Here is a 21,246-nt window from a genome sequence, read left to right as displayed (position 1 = left end):
GTGTGTGTGTACTGGTCTCACCGTTCTTCTTGCGTGTCTCCTCCTTTGTCAATTTCTGCTGTGCTGTGACTTTCTGAGCCGCCAGCCCCGACCAGAGTTGAGCTTCTCTGATTCGGCAGTGCTGATGACGGAACCGTCCTCGCTCGGCAACCTGCTGCAGGTAACCATAGCAACAGGAGCGGCTGTGAATTCTGCGATTGTTTGGCTTGGAGAACAGTTATCCCATTCCGCCCCATCCCACCCCTCCCCATCCCACTCCTCCCCTCCTCTCCCCATCCCAACCCTCCCTTCCTCTCCTCTCCTCTCCTCAGACCCTTCCCTCCCCCTCCCACCCCTTCCCATCCCTCCACATGTTTAAAAGCTCTGCCATTCAGAGGGGGGATTAGAGCCTGTTTAAAAGCTCTGCCATTCAGAGGGGTATTACAGCCTGTTTAAAAGCTCTGCTATTCAGAGGGGTATTAGAGCCTGTTTAAAAGCTCTGCCATTCAGAGGGGTATTAGAGCCTGTTTAAAAGCTCTGCTATTCAGAGGGACAGTATTAGAGCCTGTTTAAAAGCTCTGCCATTCAGAGGGGTATTAGAGCCTGTTTAAAAGCTCTGCTATTCAGAGGGGTATTAGAGCCTGTTTAAAAGCTCTGCCATTCAGAGGTGTATTAGAGCCTGTTTAAAAGCTCTGCTATTCAGAGGGTATTAGAGCCTGTTTAAAAGCTCTGCCATTCAGAGGGGTATTTCAAGCACTGACTGTTGACGCCTAATAGTATCCAACACTGACCCCTGTCCAAAATGTAACCTGTAATAGTATGGTAATAATCATATTAGAAACAGGCAGTGCTGTCCTGTAACAGTCATAATAGAGACAGACAGTGCTGTCCTGTAACAGTCATAATAGAGACAGACAGTGCTGTCCTGTAACAGTCATAATAGAGACAGACAGTGCTGTCCTGTAACAGTCATAATAGAGACAGACAGTGCTGTCCTGTAATAATCATAGAGACAGAAAGTGCTGTCCTGTAACAGTCATAATAGAGACAGACAGTGCTGTCCTGTAACAGTCATAATAGAGACAGACTGTGCTGTCCTGTAATAATCATAGAGACAGGCAGTGCTGTCCTGTAACAGTCATAATAGAGACAGGCAGTGCTGTCCTGTAACAGTCATAATAGAGACAGACAGTGCTGTCCTGTAACCATCATCATAGAGACAGGCAGTGCTGTCCTGTAATATTCATAGAGACAGACAGTGCTGTCCTGTAACAGTCATAATAGAGACAGGCAGTGTTGTCCTGTAACAGTCATAACAGAGACAGACAGTGCTGTCCTGTAATAATCATAGAGACAGGCAGTGCTGTCCTGTAACAGTCATAATAGAGACAGGCAGTGCTGTCCTGTAACATTCATAATAGAGACAGACAGTGCTGTCCTGTAACAGTCATAATAGAGACAGACAGTGCTGTCCTGTAACAGTCATAATAGAGACAGGGAGTGCTGTCCTGTAATAATTATAGAGAGAGACAGTGCTGTCCTGTAATAATTATAGAGACAGACAGTGCTGTCCTGTAACAGTCATAATAGAGACAGACAGTGCATCCTGTAATAATCATAGAGACAGACACTGCTGTCCTGTAATAATCATAGAGACAGACAGTGCTGTCCTGTAACAGTCATAATAGAGACAGACAGTGCTGTCCTGTAACAGTCATAATAGAGACAGACAGTGCTGTCCTGTAACAGTCATAACAGAGACAGACAGTGAGCCATCAGAACAATGACAGCCCTTGCTGGATTTCTGTGTCTGCTCTGATGGCAGAGGCAGCATTGACAGAACATTTGGAAACATTCTCAGAACATTTGTTGAGTATTTGTAAACCGTAGGACAAACAGTGTTTAGAGAGCGTTGGCAAGATGTTTTCAGTAGGTATTTTAGAAGTTCACAGAGAACCAGAGAGAAAATAGCCACCACTTTGTAATTTTTAGTATCTAATAGGTTGAGGCTGTTCGTCCCCAATTGTTCAGACAATTTAGCTTAGCATTTCCTCCAAGAGCTTCTTCTCTTGGAACACAAACAGTGTCGACAACTGCCTCAATTACAGTGGCAAGGCAGAACAGTCACATTTAATACAATCACAACGTAACACATTTTAGTCACATTTTAGTCAGTTAACAGACACTCTTATCCAGAGCGAATTACATGAGCAATTGGGGTTAAGTGCCTTTCTGAAGGGTACATTGGCCATTTCTTCACTTAGATGGCTCTGGGATTTGAACCAGCAACCTTTTGGTGGTGATGATGATGATGGTGTGGGGGATGGTGGTGGTGATGATGGTGTGGGATTGGTGGTGATAGTGATGGTGTGGGAGGGTAGTGGTGATGGTGTGGGGGTGGTGGTGGTGATGGTGTGGGGGGTGGTGGTGGTGGTGATGATGGTGATGATGGGATGGTGGTGGTGGTGATGGTGTGGGGGTCGTGGTGGTGGTGATGGTGTGGGATTGGTGGTGATAGTGATGGTGTGGGAGGGTAGTGGTGATGGTGTGGGGGGTGGTGGTGGTGATGGTGTGGGGGTGGTGGTGGTGGTGATGATGGTGATGATGTGGTGGGTGGTGGTCGTGGTAGTGTGGGGGTCGTGGTGGTGGTGATGGTGTGGGGGTGGTGCTGGTAGTGGTGGTGATGGTGTGGGGGTGGTGCTGGTAGTGGTGGTGATGGTGTGGGGGTTGGTGCTGGTGGTGGTGGTGATGGTGTGGGGGTGGTGCTGTTAGTGGTGGTGTGGGGGGTGGTGCTGGTACTGGTGGTGATGGTGTGGGGGTGGTGCTGGTAGTGGTGGTGATGGTGTAGGGGATGGTAGTGGTGGTGATGGTGTGGGGGGTGGTGCTGGTAGTGGTGGTGATGATGTGGGGAGTGGTGCTGGTAGTGGTGGTGATGGTGTGGGGAGTGGTGCTGGTACTGGTGGTGATGGTGTAGGGGATGGTAGTGGTGGTGATGGTGTGGGGGATGGTGCTGGTAGTGGTGGTGATGGTGTGGGGGTGGTGCTGGTAGTGGTGGTGATGGTGTGGGGGTGGTACTACGGTGGTCTAATACGTCATTTCTGGTCACAACTTGCAGACTTGTTTTCGAGTTGCTGTGCGTTTTGTTGCCAACCTATTTTGCTACCTGACAACTTTACGGTTTTTACTTTTTAATTACCGTTTATATTTTAGTTTTTTTTCCCTCAACTTTTTCACTCTGGACGCTTTATCTGGACACGATTCGTCAGGACCTCCAACAGCCGAAGCTAAGTAGTAACATTAACATGATGCCTTCTAATTGCAGTCGCTGTACTCGCCTTACGGCGAGGATAGCTGTGCTACAAGCCCAGCTTCAGACACAATCGTTAGGCAAGGTTCATTTCAGTGTAGGAAAGGATGAAACAGCGTCTGTGCCACCAGTAAGTACAGATAGTAGTATAAATCCCCTGGCACAGTCCCCGCAGCCGGACAACTTTCTCACGGTTTCTGGAAGGAAATGCTGTAGGAACGCTCAACCGGTGTCGCTCATTCAGCCGACAGAAACTTTCAACCGGTTTTCCTCATTAAGCAGCGAGTCGGAGTCAGAGGCCGAGTCTTCTCTGGTCTCTACTCCTCCCGTTACGGGGTCCGAGAAGCCGAAGCTTCCCACCATTAGCTCTGACAAATTGAAAACTCTAGTCATTGGCGACTCCATTACCCGCAGTATTAGACTTAAAACGAATCATCCAGCGATCATACACTGTTTACCAGGGGGCAGGGCTACCGACGTTAAGGCTAATCTGAAGATGGTGCTGGCTAAAGCTAAAACTGGCGAGTGTAGAGAGTATAGAGATATTGTTATCCACGTCGGCACCAACGATGTTAGAATGAAACAGTCAGAGATCACCAAGCGCAACATAGCTTCTGCGTGTAAATCAGTTAGAAAGATGTGTCGGCATCGAGTAATTGTCTCTGGCCCCCTTCCAGTTAGGGGGAGTGATGAGCTCTACAGCAGAGTCTCACAACTCAATCGCTGGTTGAAAACTGTTTTTTGCCCCTCCCAAAAGATAGAATTTGTAGATAATTGGCCCTCTTTCTGGGACTCACCCACAAACAGGACCAAGCCTGACCTGCTGAGGAGTGACGGACTCCATCCTAGCTGGAGGGGTGCTCTCATCTTATCTACCAACATAGACAGGGCTCTAACTCCTCTAGCTCCACAATGAATTAGGGTGTAGGCCAGGCAGCAGGCTGTTAGCCAGCCTGCCAGCATAGTGGAGTCTGCCACTAGCACAGTCAGTGTAGTCAGCTCAGCTATCACCACTGAGACCATGTCTGTGCCTCGACCTAGGTTGGGCAAAACTAAACATGTCATTATTGAAAGAGATCATGATACCTCACATCTCAAAATAGGGCTACTTAATGTTAGATCCCTTACTTCAAAGGCAATTATAGTCAATGAACTAATCACTGATCATAATCTTGATGTGATTGGCCTGACTGAAACATGGCTTAAGCCTGATGAATTTACTGTGTTAAATGAGGCTTCACCTCCTGGCTACACTAGTGACCATATCCCCCGTGCATCCCGCAAAGGTGGAGGTGTTGCTAACATTTACGATAGCAAGTTTCAATTTACAAAAAAAAATGACGTTTTCGTCTTTTGAGCTTCTAGTCATGAAATCTATGCAGCCTACTCAATCACTTTTTATAGCTACTGTTTACAGCCCTCCAGGGCCATATACAGCGTTCCTCACTGGGTTTCCAGAATTCCTATCGGACCTTGTAGTCATAGCAGATAATATTCTAATCTTTGGTGACTTTAATATTCACATGGAAAAGTCCACAGACCCACTCCAAAAGGCTTTCGGAGCCATAATCGACTCAGTGGGTTTTGTCCAACATGTCTCTGGACCCACTCACTGTCACAGTCATACGCTGGACCTAGTTTTGTCCCATGGAATAAATGTTGTGGATCTTAATGTTTTTCCTCATAATCCTGGACTATCCGACCACCATTTTATTATGTTTGCAATTGCAACAAATAATCTGCTCAGACCCCAACCAAGGAACATCAAAAGTCGTGCTATAAATTCACAGACAACACAAAGATTCCTTGATGTCCTTCCAGATTCTCTCTGTCTACCCAAGGACGCCAGAGGACAAAAATCAGTTAACCACCTAACTGAGGAACTCAATTTAACCTTGCGCAATACCCTGGATGCAGTTACACCCCTAAAAACTAAAAACATTTCTCATAAGAAACTAGCTCCCTGGTACACAGAAAATACCCGAGCTCTGAAGCAAGCTTCCAGAAAATTGGAATGGAAATGGCGCCACACCAAACTGGAAGTATTCCGACTAGCTTGGAAAGACAGTACCGTGCAGTATCAAAGAGCCCTCACAGCTGCTCAATCATCCTATTTTTATAACTTAATTGAGGAAAATAAGAACAATCCGAAATTCCTTTTTGATACTGTCGCAAAGCTAACTAAAAAGCAGCATTCCCCAAGAGAGGATGCCTTTCACTTTAGCAGTGATAAATTCATGAACTTCTTTGAGGAAAAGATTATGATTATTAGAAAGCAAATTACGGACTCCTCTTTAAATCTGCGTATTCCTTCAAAGCTCAGTTGTCCTGAGTCTGCACAACTCTGCCAGGACCTAGGATCAAGAGAGACGCTCAAGTGTTTTAGTACTATATCTCTTGACACAATGATGAAAATAATCATGGCCTCGAAACCTTCAAGCTACATACTGGACCCTATTCCAACTAAACTACTGAAAGAGCTGCTTCCTGTGCTTGGCCCTCCTATGTTGAACATAATAAACGACTCTCTATCCACCGGATGTGTACCAAACTCACTAAAAGTGGCAGTAACAAAGCCTCTCTTGAAAAAGCCAAACCTTGACCCAGAAAATTAAAAAAAACTATCGGCCTATATCGAATCTTCCATTACTCTCAAAAATGTTAGAAAAGGCTGTTGCGCAGCAACTTACTGCCTTCCTGAAGACAAACAATGTATACGAAATGCATCAGTCTGGTTTTAGACCCCATCATAGCACTGAGACGGCACTTGTGAAGGTGGTAAATTACATTTTAATGGCATCGGACCGAGGCTCTGCATCTGTCCTCGTGCTCCTAGACCTTAGTGCTGCTTTTGATACCATCGATCACCACATTCTTTTGGAGAGATTGGAAACCCAAATTGTTCTACACGGACAAGTTCTGGCCTGGTTTAGATCTTATCTGTCGGAAAGATATCAGTTTGTCTCTGTGAATGGTTTGTCCTCTGACAAATCAACTGTAAATTTCGGTGTTCCTCAAGGTTCCGTTTTATGACCACTATTGTTTTCACTATATATTTTACCTCTTGGGGATGTTATTCGAAAAAATAATGTTAACTTTCACTGCTATGCGGATGACACACAGCTGTACATTTCAATGAAACATGGTGAAGCCCCAAAATTGCCCTTGCTAGAAGCATGTGTTTCAGACATAAGGAAGTGGATGGCTGCAAACTTTCTACTTTTAAACTCGGACAAAACAGATATGCTTGTTCTAGGTCCCAAGAAACAAAGAGATCTTCTGTTGAATCTGACAATTAATCTTAATGGTTGTATAGTCGTCTCAAATAAAACTGTGAAGGACCTCGGCGTTACTCTGGACCCTGATCTCTCTTTTGAAGAACATATCAAGACCATTTCAAGGACAGCTTTTTTCCATCTACGTAACATTGCAAAAATCAGAAACTTTCTGTCCAAAAATGATGCAGAAAAATTAATCCATGCTTTTGTCACTTCTAGGTTAGACTACTGCAATGCTCTACTTTCCGGCTACCTGGATAAAGCACTAAATAAACTTCAGTTAGTGCTAAATACAGCTGCTAGAATCCTGACTAGGACCAAAAAATTGGATCATATTACTCCAGTGCTAGCCTCTCTACACTGGCTTCCTGTCAAAGCAAGAGCTGATTTCAAGGTTTTACTGCTAACCTACAAAGCATTACATGGGCTTGCTCCTACCTATCTCTCTGATTTGGTCCTGCCGTACATACCTACACGTACACTACGGTCACAAGACGCAGGCCTCCTAATTGTCCCTAGAATTTCTAAGCAAACAGCTGGAGGCAGGGCTTTCTCCTATAGAGCTCCATTTTTATGGAACGGTCTGCCTACCCATGTCAGAGACGCAAACTCGGTCTCAACCTTTAAGTCTTTACTGAAGACTCATCTCTTCAGTGGGTCATATGATTGAGTGTAGTCTGGCCCAGGAGTGGGAAGGTGAACGGAAAGGCTCTGGAGCAACGAACCGCCCTTGCTGTCTCTGCCTGGCCGGTTCCCCTCTTTCCACTGCGATTCTCTGCCTCTAACCCTATTACAGGGGCTGAGTCACTGGCTTACTGGGGCTCTCTCAGGGGTCAGTTTGTTATATCTGGAGTACTTCTCCTGTCCTATTCGGTGTCCTTTGTGCGTTCTCTAATTCTCTCCTTCTCTCTTTGTTTCTCTCTCTCAGAGGACCTGAGCCCTAGGACCATGCCCCAGGACTACCTGACATGATGACTCCTTGCTGTCCCCAGTCCACCTGGCCGTGCTGCTGCTCCAGTTTCAACTGACCTGAGCCCTAGGACCATGCCCCAGGACTACCTGACATGATGACTCCTTGCTGTCCCCAGTCCACCTGACCGTGCTGCTGCTCCAGTTTCAACTGTTCTGCCCTATTATTATTCGACCATGCTGGTCATTTATGAACATTTGAACATCTTGGCCATGTTCTGTTATAATCTCCACCCGGCACAGCCAGAAGAGGACTGGCCACCCCACATAGCCTGGTTCCTCTCTTGGTTTCTTCCTAGGTTTTGGCCTTTCTAGGGAGTTTTTCCTAGCCACCGTGCTTCTACACCTGCATTGCTTGCTGTTTGGGGTTTTAGGCTGGGTTTCTGTACAGCACTTTGAGATATCAGCTGATGTACGAAGGCTATATAAATACATTGTATTTTATTTGATTTGATTTTGGTAGTGGTGGTGATGGTGTGGCAGTGATGGTAGTGTGGGGGTGGTGGTGGTGGTAGTGTGGGGGGTGGTGGTGGTGATGATGTGGCGGGTGGTGGTGGTGGTAGTGTGGGGGTGGTGCTGGTGATGATGGTGATGATGTGGCGGGTGGTGGTGGTGGTAGTGTGGGGGTGGTGGTGGTGATGATGTGGCGGGTGGTGGTAGTGTGGGGGTGGTGGTAGTGTGGGGGTGGTGGTGGTGGTAGTGTGGCGGGTGGTGGTGGAGTTAGTGTGGGGGTGGTGCTGGTGATGATGGTGATGATGTGGCGGGTGGTGGTGGTGGTAGTGTGGGGGGTGGTGGTGGTGATGATGGTGATGATGTGGCGGGTGGTGGTAGTGTGGGGGGTGGTGGTAGTGTGGGAGGTGGTGGTGGTGGTAGTGTGGCGGGTGGTGGTGGAGTTAGTGTGGGGGGTGGTGCTGGTGATGATGGTGATGATGTGGCGGGTGGTGGTGGTGGTAGTGTGGGGGTGGTGGTGGTGATGATGGTGATGATGTGGCGGGTGGTGGTAGTGTGGGGGTGGGGGTTCTAACTTTAATTTACATGTTGATAGATTTGACTGGTAGGGGAGGGCTCTCTCTCAGTATTCTACCATTGGGTGCTTTTTATTTGTGCTGTTTTGGGAAAGTGATGTGTTGCACTCCATTTGTCCATGCAAATTGCATCCTGGTCCCAGCAATATAATGAACACCACCTGTTATTATTTTACTCAATAACATAAAAGTAGCTCAAGATCATCTGGGGAAGCCTGTGCCGCAAACACTCTACTCAAGTATCTCTTCAGTCGTCCTTATTCAATCGGTCTCAGTCTATTGCCTATGTGTATGAATCAGCAGTGAGACAATAGTTTTGCACAGACTGTGTGCTATGAATGTGCTGGGGAATGCAAGTCACGAGTAGAAAAGGCTGTGATGATGTCACCAAGTGGATAAGGCTGTGATGATGTCACCACGGAGATAACGCTGTGATGATGTCAACAAGTGGATGAGGCTATGAAGATGTCACCAGTAGATGAGGCTATGAAGATGTCACCAGTGGATAAGGCTATGATGATGTCACCAGTGGATAAGGCTATGATGATGTCACCAGTGGATAAGGCTATGATGATGTCACCAGTGGATAAGGCTATGATGATGTCACCAGTGGATAAGGCTATGAAGATGTCACCAGTGGATAAGGCTATGATGATGTCACCAGTGGATAAGGCTATGATGATGTCACCAGTGGATAAGGCTATGATGATGTCACCAGTGGATAAGGCTATGAAGATGTCACCAGTAGATGAGGCTATGAAGATGTCACCAGTGGATAAGGCTATGATGATGTCACCAGTGGATAAGGCTATGATGATGTCACCAGTGGATAAGGCTATGAAGATGTCACCAGTGGATAAGGCTATGAAGATGTCACCAGTGGATAAGGCTATGATGATGTCACCAGTGGATAAGGCTATGAAGATGTCACCAGTAGATGAGGCTATGAAGATGTCACCAGTGGATAAGGCTATGATGATGTCATATTCAATCAATCCCTATCCCAATCTGTTGTTGCCGCATGCTTCAAGAGGGCCACCATTGTTCCTGTTCCCAAGAAAGCTAAGGTAACTGAGCTAAACGACTACCGCCCCGTAGCACTCACTTCCGTCATCATGAAGTGCTTTGAGAGACTAGTCAAGGACCATATCACCTCCACCCTACCTGACACCCTAGACCCACTCCAATTTGCTTACCGCCCAAATAGGTCCACAGACGATGCAATCTCAACCACACTACACACTGCCCTAACCCATCTGGACAAGAGGAATGCCTATGTGAGAATGCTGTTCATCGACTACAGCTCGGCATTTAACACCATAGTGCCCTCCAAGCTCGTCATCAAGCTCGAGACCCTGGGTCTCGACCCCGCCCTGTGCAACTGGGTACTGGACTTCCTGATGGGCCGCCCCCAGGTGGTGAGGGTAGGCAACAATATTTCCACGCCGCTGATGCTCAACACTGGGGCCCCACAAGGGTGCGTTCTGAGCCCTCTCCTGTACTCCCTGTTCACCCACGACTGCGTGGCCACGCACGCCTCCAACTCAATCATCAACTTTGCGGACGACACAACAGTGGTAGGCTTGATTACCATCAACAACGAGACGGCCTACAGGGAGGAGGTGAGGGCCCTCGGAGTGTGGTGTCAGGAAAATAACCTCACACTCAACGTCAACAAAACTAAGGAGATGATTGTGGACTTCAGGAAACAGCAGAGGGAACACCCCCCTATCCACATTGATGGGACAGTAGTAGAGAGGGTAGTACGTTTTAAGTTCCTCGGCGTACACATCACAGACAAACTGAATTGGTCCACCCACACAGACAGCATCGTGAAGAAGGCGCAGCAGCGCCTCTTCAACCTCAGGACGCTGAAGAAATTCGTCTTGTCACCAAAAGCACTCACAAACTTCTACAGATGCACAATCGAGAGCATCCTGTCGGGCTGTATCACCGCCTGGTACGGCAACTGCTCCGCCCACAACCGTAAGGCTCTCCAGAGGGTAGTGAGGTCTGCACAACGCATCACCGGGGGCAAACTACCTGCCCTCCAGGACACCTACACCACCCGATGTCACAGGAAGGCCATAAAGTTCATCAAGGACAACAACCACCCGAGCCACTGCCTGTTCACCCCGCTATCATCCAGAAGGCGAGGTCAGTACAGGTGCATCAAAGCTGGGACCGAGAGACTGAAAAACAGCTTCTATCTCAAGGCCTTCAGACTTTTAAACAGCCACCACTAACATTGAGTGGCTGCTGCCAACACACTGACTCAACTCCAGCCACTTTAATAATGGGAATAGTTTGGAAATGTAAAATATATCACTAGCCACTTTAAACAATGCTACCTAATAAAATGTTTACATACCCTACATTATTAATCTCATATGTATATGTATATACTGTACTCTATATCATCTACTGCATCTTTATGTAATACATGTATCACTAGCCACTTTAACTATGCCACTTTGTTTACATACTCATCTCATATGTATATACTGCACTCAATACCATCTACTGTATCTTGCCTATGCCGCTCTGTACCATCACTCATTCATACATCTTTATGTACATATTCTTATCCCCTTACACTTGTGTCTATAAGGTAGTAGTTTTGGAATTGTTAGCTAGATTACTTGTTGGTTATTACTGCATTGTCAGAAATATAAGCACAAGCATTTCGCTACACTCGCATTAACATCTGCTAACCATGTGTATGTGACAAATAAAATTTGATTTGAAGATGTCACCAGTGGATAAGGCTATGAAGATGTCACCAGTGGATAAGGCTATGATGATGTCACCAGTGGATAAGGCTATGATGATGTCACCAGTGGATAAGGCTTTGTTGATGTCGCCAAAGTGGATATAAGGGGTCATTGACCAGATTGGCGCACTTTCAACAAATCTGATCTAACAAGATACGATATTCGTCAAATCTTTCATGATAATAAATTTTATTTAAAAAATGTTTAACCCCCAATTTCGTGGTATCTAAATGGGTCTTGTCTCATGGCTGCAACTGCCGTGGACTTGGGAGAGGCGAATGTCGAGAGCCGTGTCACCAAACACAACCCAACCAAGCCGCACTGGACACAATGCTCACTCAACCCGAAGCCAGCCGCACCAATATGTGGAAATAGCGTATACATGGCGACCGTGTCAGTGCACTGCGCCCGGCCCGCCACAGGAGGCGCTAGTGCGTGATGGGACAAGGACATCCCTACCGATGTCCCTAACCCGGACGATGCTGGGCCAATTGTGTGCTGCCCAAAGAAGTTGTTTATTTTCAGTTTTAGAAGAATGCAAAACGCAACTCCTGTTCGTATAAGCTGGTTAATCGGTGGTGGTAGTCATTTTGAACTGTAATCGATTGGTTGATTGGTGACGATGACATGAACATGTGTTGGGGTTGACATACATAGAGGCATTATACTCAGATTTTTACCTCAACATAATGTGAGATACTGGATCTTTCCCACACAACCCTTTCCCCATGTGTTTCCATGGGAATTCCATTGTTTTGGTCGAGTTCGATTGACCTCTTTACCGCATCTACTGTATGCTGGATAAGGCTGTGATGATGACACCAAGCTGCTGTTCGTCTTGACTCAGCTAAAGAAACTCTAAAAATAGGTCCAGTGGACGTCACAACAACACACCAGCCCGACCATGAATGAGAAGCCAAAGATAACAGGAAATACTTTGTTGATGGTGAGAAGGATCAGAACCTTGAGTTCAGGGTCACAAGATGCTCCAAAAACAATCTCTTTATCTGTTTCATAGCCTAAACTTCACCAGAACCAATCCTCATTCCATGCTTGTTCTGCTGCAGCATTATGAAAAATTAAGTCCTTTTCTGCTCCCTCGTAGAACAATTTAGCATGATTTAGCATTTACCTAAAGCCCCCCCTGTCCCTGTCAGATGTGGTGATTGGTTGATTCCACCTGTCCATACAGAGACACCCCTCTAATGATTCACTATTACTCAGCATGGGGGTAGAGTATGATGATGTCAGAGGACAGGAGTGTTCTATTCTATTCCATTCCAATCAGTTCTAATATATTCGATTCCATTCCATTCTATTCAGTTCTGATCTATTCTATTAAGTTCTAATATTTTCCATTCCATTCTATTATATTCCATTCCATTCTATTCTATTCCATTCAGTTCTAATATATTCTATTCCATTCCATTCTATTCAGTTCTAATCTATTCTATTAAGTTCTAATCTTTTCCATTCCATTCCATTCCATTCTATTCTATTCTATTCCATTCAGTTCTAATATATTCTATTCCATTCTATTAAATTATAATATATTCTATTCCATTGCATTCTATTCAGTTCTAATCTATTCTATTCCATTCCATTCAATTCTGATCTATTCTATTAAGTTCGAATCCATTCCATTCCATTCCGTTCTAATCTATTCTATTCCATTCTATTCTATTCAGTTCAGTTCTGATCTATTCTATTCTATTAAAGTTCTAATCCATTCCATTCAGTTCTAATCTATTCTATTCCATTCCATTCTATTCAGTTCTAATATATTATATTCAATTCAATTCTAATCTATTCCATTCTATTCAGTTCTAATCTATTCTATTCAATTCAGTTCTAATCTATTCTATTCCATTCCATTCTATTCAGTTCTAATATATTATATTCAATTCAATTCTAATCTATTCCATTCTATTCAGTTCTAATCTATTCTATTCAATTCAGTTCTATTCTATTCCATTCCATTCCATTCTATTCTATTCCATTCAGTTCTAATCTATTCTATTCCATTCCATTCTATTCAGTTCTAATATATTCTATTCAATTCAGTTCTAATATATTCCATTCAATTCAGTTCTAATCTATTCCATTCCATTCTAATCTATTCTATTCAATTCAGTTATATTCTATTCCATTCCATTCCATTCTATTCTATTCCATTCAGTTCTAATCTATTCTATTCCATTCCATTCCATTCCGTTCTATTCTATTCCATTCAGTTCTAATCTATTCTATTCCATTCCATTCCATTCCGTTCTATTCTATTCCATTCAGTTCTAATCTATTCCATTCCATTCTAATCTATTCTATTCAATTCAGTTATATTCTATTCCATTCCATTCCGTTCTATTCTATTCCATTCAGTTCTAATCTATTCTATTCCATTCCATTCCATTCCGTTCTATTCTATTCCATTCAGTTCTAATCTATTCTATTCCATTCCATTCCATTCCGTTCTATTCTATTCCATTCCATTCTAATCTATTCTATTCAATTCAGTTCTATTCTATTCCATTCCATTCCGTTCTATTCTATTCCATTCAGTTCTAATCTATTCTATTCCATTCCATTCCATTCCATTCCGTTCTATTCTATTCCATTCAGTTCTAATCTATTCTATTCCATTCTATTCAATAATAATATATTCTACTCCATTCCATTCTATTCAGTTCTAATCTATTCTATTCCATTCCATTCAATTCTGATCTATTCTATTAAGTTCGAATCCATTCCATTCCATTCAGTTCTAATCTATTCTATTCCATTCTATTCTATTCAGTTCAGTTCTAATCTATTCCATTCTATTCAGTTCTAATCTATTCCATTCCATTCTATTCCATTCCATTCCATTCTATTCAGTTCTAATCTAATCTATTAAATTCAGTTCTAATCTAATCTATTCCATTCTATTGAGTTCTAATCTATTCCATTCTATTCAGTTCTAATCTATTCTATTAAGTTCTAATCTTTTCCATTCCATTCCATTCTATTCTATTCTATTCTATTCCATTCAGTTCTAATATATTCTATTCCATTCTATTAAATTATAATATATTCTATTCCATTGCATTCTATTCAGTTCTAATCTATTCTATTCCATTCCATTCAATTCTGATCTATTCTATTAAGTTCGAATCCATTCCATTCCATTCCGTTCTAATCTATTCTATTCCATTCTATTCTATTCAGTTCAGTTCTGATCTATTCTATTCTATTAAAGTTCTAATCCATTCCATTCAGTTCTAATCTATTCTATTCCATTCCATTCTATTCAGTTCTAATATATTATATTCAATTCAATTCTAATCTATTCCATTCTATTCAGTTCTAATCTATTCTATTCAATTCAGTTCTAATCTATTCTATTCCATTCCATTCTATTCAGTTCTAATATATTATATTCAATTCAATTCTAATCTATTCCATTCTATTCAGTTCTAATCTATTCTATTCAATTCAGTTCTATTCTATTCCATTCCATTCCATTCTATTCTATTCCATTCCATTCAGTTCTAATCTATTCTATTCCATTCCATTCTATTCAGTTCTAATATATTCTATTCAATTCAGTTCTAATATATTCCATTCAATTCAGTTCTAATCTATTCCATTCCATTCTAATCTATTCTATTCAATTCAGTTATATTCTATTCCATTCCATTCCATTCTATTCTATTCCATTCAGTTCTAATCTATTCTATTCCATTCCATTCCATTCCGTTCTATTCTATTCCATTCAGTTCTAATCTATTCTATTCCATTCCATTCCATTCCGTTCTATTCTATTCCATTCAGTTCTAATCTATTCCATTCCATTCTAATCTATTCTATTCAATTCAGTTATATTCTATTCCATTCCATTCCGTTCTATTCTATTCCATTCAGTTCTAATCTATTCTATTCCATTCCATTCCATTCCGTTCTATTCTATTCCATTCAGTTCTAATCTATTCTATTCCATTCCATTCCATTCCGTTCTATTCTATTCCATTCCATTCTAATCTATTCTATTCAATTCAGTTCTATTCTATTCCATTCCATTCCATTCCGTTCTATTCTATTCCATTCAGTTCTAATCTATTCTATTCCATTCCATTCCATTCCGTTCTATTCTATTCCATTCAGTTCTAATCTATTCTATTCCATTCCATTCCATTCCATTCCATTCCGTTCTATTCTATTCCATTCAGTTCTAATCTATTCTATTCCATTCTATTCAATAATAATATATTCTACTCCATTCCATTCTATTCAGTTCTAATCTATTCTATTCCATTCCATTCAATTCTGATCTATTCTATTAAGTTCGAATCCATTCCATTCCATTCAGTTCTAATCTATTCTATTCCATTCTATTCTATTCAGTTCAGTTCTAATCTATTCCATTCTATTCAGTTCTAATCTATTCCATTCCATTCTATTCCATTCCATTCCATTCTATTCAGTTCTAATCTAATCTATTAAATTCAGTTCTAATCTAATCTATTCCATTCTATTGAGTTCTAATCTATTCCATTCTATTCAGTTCTAATCTATTCCCTTCCATTCTAATCCATTTCATTCCATTCTATTCAGTTCTAATCTATTCTATTCCATTCCATTCAGTTCTAATATATTCTATTGCATTCCATTCAGTTCTAATTTATTCCATTTTATTCAGTTCTAATCTATTCTATTCTATTCCATTCAGTTCTAATCTATTCCATTCCATTCTATTCCAATCCATTCCATTCTATTCAGTTCTAATCTAATCTATTCCATTCAGTTCTAATCTAATCTATTCCATTCTATTGAGTTCTAATCTATTCCATTCTATTCAGTTCTAATCTATTCAATTCCATTCTATTCCATTCCATTCTATTCAGTTCTAATCTATTCCATTCCATTCAGTTCTAATATATTCTATTGCATTCCATTCAGTTCTAATATATTCCATTCTATTCAGTTCTAATCTATTCTATTCCATTCCTTTCAGTTCTAATCTATTCCATTCCATTCTATTCCAATCCATTCCATTCTATTCCGTTCTAATCTATTCCATTCAGTTCTAATCTAATCTATTCCATTCAGTTCTAATTTATTCTATTCCAGTCCATTCCATTCAGTTCTAATCTATTATATTCTATCACATCATACATGGCAGACCACAGCTGAGCTTCACCACAACTCTTATAACCCTGCCTCTTAAAGTCAGAACAATGTAATTTGTAATTTAAAAGCCTCCAAACTGCCCCTGGATTCCTCCTAGCTACCCTGAACTATCCCTTTAACTAGAGATGCTTGTCAACATCCACAGCACAATAACAGAAAACATGGAAGACTTTAGGCATTTGTGTAGTGCATTACAATGGTGAGGGTTTTATGAAGGTCTAGCCAACATCAAAGTAGGACATACAGTAAACTAAAATGAGGTAAGGAGATAACGCCGTGGTAACATCAGTGTCTCATCCAGAACAGCATTAAGGATTTTACCCACAGGGCCAATTCACTCATAATAGTCTTATGGAAAGATATCAGGGAAATTCCTTCAACGTAGACAAAAGAAGAGGTAAAAATACCATTCCTGAATAAATTGCTGTGAATCAACTGATAATAATCTGAGGTCAACGGATCTCAGGAAAGCGCTTCAAGACAAGAATACTAGAGTAAATGTATTCCTGAAATATCTCCCCTCTCTATATTTAACTGAATAACAATAGTCTGACGTGAATGGAGCTCAGCTACTAGCCAGTTACATCCTCTCTCCTCTGCAGGAGCACAATAGGCTTATCCAGCTCAATAACATCACATCTGATTGGCTCAACACAAAACAAGTAGTTTAAACTGTAGATATATTCCTATGACACCCTCTGTATGGCCATGTGAGGTGTGTATGTGACTTTAGTACCTCTTGCGTATGTCCGAGTTGAGGGTCTTCTTGTTGGCGGTGCCGTCCTGGTGCAGGGCCTTCTCCAGGGAGAGGGAGAGGGGAGCTTCCCGGATGGACAGGGGCAGCACCAGGGTGTCCTGGGTCACGGGGAGGGTCTCTCCCTCCCCACCCTGCACGCGGCCCAGGTGCTGCTTGGCATAGTCAAACCCCTGGACAGGCTGTAGGGAGGACGAAGGGGGGAGAGAGATGAGTGGAAACAGGTGAGTGATGGATGCAAGCTTTCTGTCTCAATGGCCATCTAAATGGCACACACGCGCACACACATGGTCAGCATATTATGTATACACAGACAGAGACAAACGCACATTTAAAGAGACATACTAAACTTGTGAAGGTGATAAATGACCTTTTAATGGTGTCAGACCAAGGCTCTGCATCTGTCCTCGTGCTCCCAGACGTTAATGCTGCTTTTGATACCATCGATCACCACATTCTTTTGGAGAGATTGGAAACCCAAATTGGTCTACACGGACAAGTTCTGGCCTGGTTTAGATTTTAGTTTGTCTCTATGAATGGTTTGTCCTCAAATCAACTGTACATTTCAGTGTTCCTCAAGGCTGCTAGATTACTGACTAGAACCAAAAAAATTGGTTTCCTGTTAAGGCAAGGGCAGATTTCAAGCCCTACAAAGCATTACATGGGCTTGCTCCTACCTATCTTTCTGATTTGGTCCTGCCGTACATACCTACACGTACGCTACGGTCACAAGACGCAGGCCTCCTTACTGTCCCTAGAATTTCTAAGCAAACAGCTGGAGACAGGGCTTTCTGCTAGAGCAAAATTTTTATGGAATGGTCTGCCTATACATGTGAGAGACACAGACTCGGTCTCAACCTTTAAGTCTTTACTGAAGACTCATCTCTTCAGTGGGTCATATGATTGAGTGTAGTCTGGCTCAGGACTTTGAAGGTGACCGGAAAGGCTCTGGAGCAACGAACCGCCCTTGCTGTCTCTGCCTGGCCGGTTCCCCTCTTTCCACTGCGATTCTCTGCCTCTAACCCTATTACAGGGCTGAGTCACTTGCTTAATGGTGCTCTTCCATGCCGTCCCTGAGTGGGCTGAGTCACTGACGTGATCTTCCTGTCTGGGTTGGTGCCCCCCCTTGAGTTTGTGCAATGGGGGAGATCTTCGTGGGCTATACTCAGCCTTGTCTCAGGATGGTAAGTTGGTGGTTGAAGATATCCCTCTAGTGGTGTGGGGGCTGTGCTTTGGCAGTGGGTGGGGTTATATCTTGCCTGTTTGGCCCTGTCCAAGGGTATTGTCAGGCGGGGCCATGGTGTCTCCCCTCCTGTCTCAGCCTCCATTATTTATGCTGCAATAGTTTATGTGTCAGGGGGCTAGGGTCAGTCTGTTATATCTGGAGTATTTCTCGTCTTATCCGGTGTCCTGTGTGAATTTAAGTATGCTCTATCTAATTCTCTCTTTTTCTCTCTTTCTTTCTTCCTTCCTTTCTCTCTTTCTATCTTTATCTCAGAGGAGATGAGCCCTAGGACCATGCCTCAGGACTACCTGGCCTGATGACTCCTTGTTTTCCCCAGTCCACTTGGTCGTGCTGCTGCTCCAGTTTCAACTGTTCTGCCTGCGGCTATGGAACCCTGACCTGTTCACCGGACGTGCTACCTGTCCCAGACCTGCTGTTTTCATCTCTCTAGAGACAGCAGGAGCGGTAGAGATACTCTGAATGATCGGCTATGAAAAGCCAACTGACATTGACTCCTGAGGTGCTGACCTGATGCACCCTCTACAACCACTGTAATTATTATTATTTGACCCTGTTGGTCATCTATGAACATTTGAACATCTTGGCCATGTTCTGTTATAATCTCCACCCGGCACAGCTAGAACAGGACTGGCCACCCCTCATAGCCTGGTTCCTCTCTAGGTTTCTTCCTAGGTTCTGACCTTTCTAAGGAGTTTTTCCTAGCCACCCTGCTTCTACACCTGCATTGCTTGCTGTTTTGGGGTTTTAGGCTGGGTTTCGGTACAGCACTTTGTGACATCAGCTGATGTAAGAAGGGCTTTATAAATACATTTGATTGATTGATACACACATTTAAAGAGACATACAGGCAGTCAGACAGACACACACATTCAGACCGAAAACCAAAATGCCTAAATGACTTTTCAGAACTCTAGTTCATGTACTATCCTGTGTCTTGAACTCCAAACACATAGATTTTATGAAGACTTATTTGATCTCACTTTCTCTCCTTCTAATGTCTAATAAATGAATCACAGTGGGCAATAAAAAGGTGAGATTCAAAGACTATTCTAATGTAGTCAGACTCCAGACAGAAGAGGAGAGAGACACAGTGGGGTGGTTTATATAAAAGGCTTAAACACACACACACACACACACACACACACACACACACACACACACACACACACACACACACACACACACACACACACACACACACACACACACACACACACACACACACAGAGGTGTGGATGGTGGTGAAGTTTTCACACAGACTAAAAGTGCTGGCTGCATGGACTGTCAGAGGAGTGGTTCTCAGAGGGATATAGAGCGAAAGTGCTGGCTGCATGGACTGTCTGAGGAGTGGTTCCCAGAGGGATATAGAGGAAGTGCTGGCTCCAGGGCTGTCAGAGGAGTGGTTCTCAGAGGGATATAGAGGGAAAGTGCTGGCTGCATTGACTGTCAGAGGAGTGGTTCTCAGAGGGATATAGAGGAAGTGCTGGCTCCAGGGCTGTCAGAGGAGTGGTTCTCAGAGGGATATAGAGGAAGTGCTGGCTGCAGGGCTGTCAGAGGAGTGGTTCTCAGAGGGATATAGAGGGAAAGTGCTGGCTGCATGGACTGTCAGAGGAGTGGTTCTCAAGGGGATATAGAGGGAAAGTGCTGGCTGCATGGACTGTCAGAGGAGTGGTTCTCAGAGGGATATAGAGGGAAAGTGCTGGCTGCATGGACTGTCAGAGGAGTGGTTCTCAGAGGGATATAGAGGAAGTGCTGGCTCCAGGGCTGTCAGAGGAGTGGTTCTCAGAGGGATATAGAGGAAGTGCTGGCTGCAGGGCTGTCAGAGGAGTGGTTCTCAGAGGGATATAGAGGGAAAGTGCTGGCTGCATGGACTGTCAGAGGAGTGGTTCTCAAGGGGATATAGAGGTAAAGTGCTGGCTGCATGGACTGTCAGAGGAGTGGTTCTCAAGGGGATATAGAGGGAAAGTGCTGGCTGCATGGACTGTCAGAGGAGTGGTTCTGGGGATATAGAGGGAAAGTGCTGGGTGCATGGACTGTCAGAGGAGTGGTTCTCAGAGGGATATAGAGGGAAAGTGCTGGCTGCATGGACTGTCAGAGGAGTGGTTCTGGCTGCATGGACTGTCAGGGGTTCTCATATAGAGGGAAAGTGCTGGCTGCATGGACTGTCAGAGGAGTGGTTCTCAGAGGGATATAGAGGGAAAGTGCTGGCTGCATGGACTGTCAGAGGAGTGGTTCTCAGAGGGATATAGAGGAAGTGCTTCCAGGGCTGTCAGAGGAGTGGTTCTCAGAGGATATAGAGGAAGTGCTGGCTGCAGGGCTGTCAGAGGAGTGGTTCTCAGAGGGATATAGAGGAAAGTGCTGGCTGCATACTGTCAGAGGAGTGGTTCTCAGATATAGGGCTGCAGGACTGTCAGAGGAGTGGTTCTCAAGGGGATATAGAGGGAAAGTGCTGGCTGCATGGACTGTCAGAGGAGTGGTTCTCAGAGGGATATAGAGGGAAAGTGCTGGGTGCATGGACTGTCAGAGGAGTGGTTCTCAGAGGGATATAGAGGGAAAGTGCTGGCTGCATGGACTGTCAGAGGAGTAGTTCCCAGAGGGATATAGAGGAAGTGCTGGCTGCATGGACTGTCAGAGGAGTAGTTCTCAGAGGGATATAGAGGAAGTGCTGGCTGCAGGGCTGTCAGAGGAGTGGTTCTCAGAGGGATATAGAGGGAAAGTGCTGGCTGCATGGACTGTCAGAGGAGTGGT

At 43.6% G+C, this 21,246-nt stretch overlaps 1 pseudogene; it reads right to left on the bottom strand.

Moving 5' to 3' along the window:
- The window catches only part of LOC124019619, a 153,137-nt pseudogene that overhangs the window by 55,657 nt on the left and 76,234 nt on the right, over positions 1-21,246 (bottom strand).

The sequence above is a fragment of the Oncorhynchus gorbuscha genome, unplaced genomic scaffold, assembly GCF_021184085.1.
Source record: "Oncorhynchus gorbuscha isolate QuinsamMale2020 ecotype Even-year unplaced genomic scaffold, OgorEven_v1.0 Un_scaffold_643, whole genome shotgun sequence".
Taxonomy (NCBI): domain Eukaryota; kingdom Metazoa; phylum Chordata; class Actinopteri; order Salmoniformes; family Salmonidae; genus Oncorhynchus; species Oncorhynchus gorbuscha.
The sequence above is the reverse complement of the archived record's forward strand: the minus strand, read 5'-3'. Positions and strand labels throughout refer to the sequence as shown.